We start from the raw sequence: 6,303 nt of genomic DNA on the forward strand, positions 1-6,303 counted from the left end.
CACATTCCCGTTTTAATTAATGTATTTATTTAGAACGCGCTGTATGTTTGCTCAAAGAGCAAGTAGGCACTCCTTAATTAATAGCCGTTTGTAAGAATGGAATCGGGCACATTTTGTTTGCACTGCTGAGTGTGATTTGTAGCCCACAGCTGCCAAGCCAGTGACGTGGATGTATCCAATCTGAACTGATAACTACACCCCCACCGCTACAAAAACAAAAAATAACACATACCACAAGATGGTTTAATGGCGATCTCGCAGGCACCAAACCATTAGAACGGAAGCGGCATGGGTATATCAAGATTCTTGTCTTCTGTCTTTCCATTTTTAAAAGCCATTTCATTCCACGTCCCTGGATGCACGCTTTTTTCCAGAAGGAGTGGTTTGAAGTTCTAAATGAATTTCAGACTCCTGCCTCTCACCGTGCCCCCGCTATAAAAATGTTATCTAGGTCTGTCTCTTTCAAAGTCACAGCCGTTCATTCACACATGAAGACTACATTGGTGACTGGCAACTACAAGTCAACCACCTACATCGATAAGAAATCATATGCCTCTTTCGTCAATATTTTGTCAAATCCTCTTTCTCGCTTTTCACTATCAATTTCCGAAGATTTCTGACTTGGTGGCTCATTCCAAGACAGTGTTGCAACGTTAAATGACCCCCCCCTCTTGCAGAATGAAGAGAGGCCCCGAGCCTCCCATGTCTCACAGGTATTCATTGGTCGTGGGTTGAATTGTGCCCCTCTGAGGGCTTTGGAGGCCCCTGAGAGGCTTGGGGCTCTGGACTGCAGAAGTTACAGGGGTCTGTGTTATGCTTCTGAACCTCCTGTGATTGTAGGCAAACAATCTCCGAGGGCCCTATTACATATAGGGCACACTTTTCCTGTTTGCACCACAGTGCACGTTTAAACAGGTGTGCTGTGTGCAGACAGGGAAAGTGCACCTTAATATTTTGACAGCTCTGCTCTCAGGGCAGCTGCAAACTCGTGCTGCCCTCGGGGCAGCACATATGAGTAAAATTCTGAGTGTCTTTGAAGCAGCCAGTCCATGTTTCACTGTCCAGGTGGCAACCTTCCTGCACTTCTTTAAAGGGGAGAGGTATCCCCTTGCAGGCAGGTGCAGTGAGTGACTGCAACCACCAGCAAGAGATCTCCCCCTCCAGATCCCTTCCAATCAGAGGGTGCACTGACAGTGTGCCACCGTTTTTTGTGGCGTACTCTCAGTGCGCCTCTGTTGGAGGCTGGCCCTCTATGTAGTGCAGAAAAACAAGTACACTATGCAGAGAGTCCAGACAACCACGTTAGATTTCAGGAGTAAAAATCTGACCACCAAATGCAAAAAATTTTAAGGTAGCTGGTCGAGCAGTTAGGCTAATCCCAGAGATGTGCTAAGTATTTGCTGTACTCACAAATCAAATCAAGCACCACACACACTCGAGACCAGAATTTATAAAAATACTTCAGACTTTTATATAATTTTTAAGACCAAAATCTTTAGAACAGGTTAAGTACTTTTCATGTTATGACTTTTTAAAGTTCTAGCAAAGTTAGTCTTTCTGTGCATAATTACGCACCATAGGAATCAATAGGCCGTCACTTTAAAAAATGCATTACCCCCTTCGCTGCCAGGCCTTTTCCCCCTCAGGTGCCAGGCCTTTTTTGGCTATTTGGGGCAGTTCGCGCCTAGGCCCTCATAACTTTTTGTCCACATAAGCTACCCACGCCAAATTTGCGTCCTTTTTTTCCAACATCCTAGGGATTCTAGAGGTACCGAGAGTTTGTGGGTTCCCCTGAAGGAAACCAAAAAAATTGCCAAAATACAGCAACATTTTTTTTTTTTTTTAAAGGGAAAAAAGGGCTGCAGAAGAAGGCTAGTATTTTTTTTCCTGAAAATGGCATCAACAAAGGGTTTGCGGTGCTAAAATCACCATCTTCCCAGCTTTCAGGAACAGGCAGGCTTGAATCTGAAAACCCAATTTTTCAACACAATTTTGGCATTTTACTGGGACATACACTATTTGTATTACTTGTTGTGCTTTCAGCCTCCTTCCAGTTAGGGACAAAAATGGGTGTGAAACCAATGCTGGATCCCGGAAAGCTAAACATTTCTGAAAAATAGACAAAATTCTGAATTCAGCAAGGGTAATTTGTGTAGATCCTACAAGGGTTTCCTACAGAAAATGACAGCTGAAATGAAAAAATATTGAAATTGAGGTGAAAAAAACAGCAATGTTTCTCCACGTTTTACTCTGTAACTTCTTCCTCCGATGTCAGATTTTTGAAAGCAATATACCGTTACATCTGATGGACTCTTCTGGTTGCGGGGATATATAGGGCTTGTTTGTTCATCAAGACCCCTAGGTACCCAGAGGCAAAAAATGAGCTGCACCTTGCAATGGGTTTTCATTCTATACTGGGTATACAGCAATTTATTTGCTGAAATATAAAGAGTGAAAAATAGGTATCAAGAAAACCTTTATATTTCCAAAATGGGCACAAGATAAGGTGTTGAGAAGCAGTGGTTATTTGCACATCTCTGAATTCTGGGGTGCCCATACTAGCCTGTGAATTACAGGGCATTTCTCAAAAGATTTCTTTTTTTACACGCTGTTGTACATTTGGAAGGGTAAATTGTAGGGAAAGACAAGGGGCAATAACACTTGTTTTGCTATTCTGTGTTCCCCCAAGTCTCCTGATAAAAATGGTACCTCACTTCAATGGGTAGGCCTAACACCTGCAACAGGAAATGCCCCAAAACACAACATGGACACATCACATTTTTCCAAAGAAAACAGAGCTGTTTTTTGCAAAGTGCCTAGCTGTGGATTTTGACCTCTAGCTCAGCCGGCAGCTAGGGAAACCTACCAAACCTGCACATTTTTGAAAACTAGACACCTAAGGGAATCCAAGATGGAGTGACTTGTGGGGCTCTCACCAGGTTCTGTTACCCAGAATCCTTTGCAAACCTCTGGTGACAGAAAGTTCTGGAATCTGAGAAGAAACACAAATTTCCTTGCACCCAGTGTTCCCCCAAGTCTTCCAATAACAATGGTACCTCACTTGAGTGGGTAGGCCTAGTACCTGCAAAAGGAAATTCCCCAAAACCCTATGTGAACACATCACATTTTCCCAAAGAAAACAGAGTTGTTTTTTGCAAAGTGCCTAGCTGTGGATTTTGGCTTCTAGCTCAGCCGGCACCCAAGGAAACCTACCAAACATGTGCATTTTTGAAAACTACACACCTAGAGGAATCCAAGAAGGGGTGACTTGTGTGGCTCTCACCAGGTTCTGTTACCCAGAATCCTTTGCAAACCTCACAATTTGGTTAAAAAAACAAATTTTCCTCACATTTCGGTGACAGAAAGTTCTGGAATCTAAGAGGAGCCACAAATTTTCTTCCACCCAGCACTCCCCTAAGTCTCCCGATAAAAATGGTACCTCAATTGTGTGGGTAGGCCTAATACCTGCGAAAGGAAATACCCCAAAACCCTATGTGAACACATTACATTTTCCCAAAGAAAACAGAGATGTTTTTCGCGAAGTGCCTAGCTGTGGATTTTGGCCTCTAGTTCAGCTGGCACCTAGGGAAACCTACCAAACCTGCACATTTTTTAAAACTAGACACCTAGGGCAATCCAAGATGGAGTGACTTGTGGGGCTCTCACCAGGTTCTGTTACCCAAAATCCTTTGCAAACCTCAAAAGTTGGCCAAAAAACACTTTGTCCTCACATTCCGGTGACAGAAAGTTCTGGAATCTGAGAAGAGCCACAAATTTCCTTCCACCCAGCATTCCCCCAAGTCTCCCAATAAAAATGGTATCTCACTTAAGTGGGTAGGCCTAGTGCCCGCGGCAGGAAATGCCCCAAAACACAAATTGGACACATCACATTTTCCCAAGAAAAACAGAGTTGTTTTTTGCAAAGTGCCTAGCTGTGGATTTTGGCCTCTAACTCAGCCGGGACCTAAGGAAACCTACCAAACCTGTGCATTTTTTAAAACTAGACACCTAGGGGAATCCAAGATGGAGTGACTAGTGGGGCTCTCACCAGGTTCTATTACCCAGCATCCTTTGCAAACCTCAAAATTTGGTTAAAAAAACACTTTTTCCTCACATTTCGGTGACAGAAAGTTCTGGAATCTGAGAGGAACCACAAATTTCCTTCCCCCCAGCGTTCCCCCAAGTCTCCCTATAAAAATGGTGCCTCACCTGAGTGGGTAGGCCTAGCGCCTGCGACTGGAAATGCCCCAAAACACAACATGGACACATCAAATTTTTTTAAAGAAAACAGAGCTGTTTTTTGCAAAGTGCCTAGTTGCATACTTTGGCCTCTAGCTCACCCGGCAGCTAGGGAAACCTTCCACCCAGCATTCCCCCAAGTTTCCCGATAAAAATGGTACCTCACTTGTGTGGGTAGGCCTAGTACCTGCGAAAGGAAATGCCCTAAAACCCTATGTGAACACATCACATTTTCCCAAAGAAAACAGAGCTGTTTGTTGCAAAGTGCCTAGCTGTGGATTTTGGCCTCTAGTTCAGCCGGCACCTAGGGAAACCTACCAAACCTGCACAATTTTGAAAACTAGACACCCAGAGGAATCTAAGAAGGGGTGACCTGTGGGGCTCTCACCAGGTTCTGTTACCCAGAATCCTTTGCAAACCTCAAAATGTGGCTAAAAAAACACATTTTCCTCACATTTCGGTGACAGAAAGTTCTGGAATCTGAGAGAAGCCACACATTTCCTTCCCCCCAGCGTTCCCCCAAGTCTCCTGATAAAAATGGTGCCTCACCTGAGTGGGTAGGCCTAGTGCCTGCAACAGGAAATGCCCCAAAACACAACCTGGACACATCACATTTTTCCAAAGAAAACGGAGCTGTTTTTTGCAAAGTGCCTAGCTGCAGACTTTGGCCTCTAGCTCACCCGGCAGCTAGGGAAACCTACCAAACCTGCACATTTTTGAAAACTAGACACCTAGGGGAATCCAGGATGGAGTGACTTGTGGGGCTCTCACCAGGTTCTGTTACCCAAAATCCTTTGCAAACCTCAAAATGTGGCCAAAAAACACTTTTTCCTCACATTCCAGTGACAGAAAGTTCTGGAATGTGAGAAGAGCCACAAATGTCCTTCCACCCAGCATTCCCCTAAGTCTCCCGATAAAAATGGTACCTCACTTGTGTGGGTAGGCCTAGTGCCCGCGACAGGAAATGCCCCAAAACACAAAGTGGACACATCACATTTTCCCAAAGAAAACAGAGTTGTTTTTTGCAAAGCCCTAGCTGTGGATTTTGGCCTCTAGCTGAGCCGGCACCTAAGGAAACCTGCCAAAACTGTTCATTTTTTAAAACTAGACACCTAGGGCAATCCAAGATGGGGTGACTAGTGGGGCACTCACTCACCAGGTTCTGTTACCCAGAATCCTTTGCAAACCTCAAAATGTGGCTAAAAAAACACCTTTTCCTCACATTTCGGTGACAGAAAGTTCTGGAATCTGAGAGAAGCCACACATTTCCTTCCCCCCAGCGTTCCCCCAAGTCTCTCTATAAAAATGGTGCCTCACCTGAGTGGGTAGGCCTATCGCCTGCAACAGGAAATGCCCCAAAACACAACGTGGACACATCACATTTTTCCAAAGAAAACAGAGCTGTTTTTTGCAAAGTGCCTAGCTGCAGACTTTGGCCTCTAGCTCACCCGGCAGCTAGGGAAACCTACCAAAGCTGCACATTTTTGAAAACTAGACACCTAGGGGAATCCAAGATGGGGTGACCTGTGGGGCTCTCACTAGGTTCTGTTACCCAGAATCCTTTGCAAACCTCACAATTTGGCTAAAAAAACACGTTTTCCTCACATTTCGGTGACAGAAAGTTCTGGAATCTGAGAGAAGCCACACGTTTCCTTCCCCCAAGCGTTCCCACAAGTCTCCCAATAAAAATGGTACCTCACTTGAGTGGGTAGGCCTAGCACCTGTGACAGGAAATGCTTCAAAACACAACGTGGACACATCACATTTTTCCAAAGAAAACAGAGCTGTTTTTTGCAAAGTGTCTAGCTGCAGATTTTGGCCTCTAGCTCAGCCGGCAGCTAGGGAAATCTAACAAACCTGCACATTTTTTAAAACTAGACACCTAGGGGAATCCAAGATGGAGTGACTTGTGGGGCTCTCACCAGGTTCTGTTACCCAGAATCCTTTGCAAACCTCAATATTTGGCCCAAAAACACTTTTTCCTCACATTCCGGTGACAGAAAGTTCTGGATTCTGAGAAGAGCCACACATTTCCTTCCATCCAGTATTCCCCCAAGTCTCCTG

The sequence above is a fragment of the Pleurodeles waltl genome, chromosome 9 (genome assembly GCF_031143425.1).
Source record: "Pleurodeles waltl isolate 20211129_DDA chromosome 9, aPleWal1.hap1.20221129, whole genome shotgun sequence".
NCBI classification, from domain to species: domain Eukaryota; kingdom Metazoa; phylum Chordata; class Amphibia; order Caudata; family Salamandridae; genus Pleurodeles; species Pleurodeles waltl.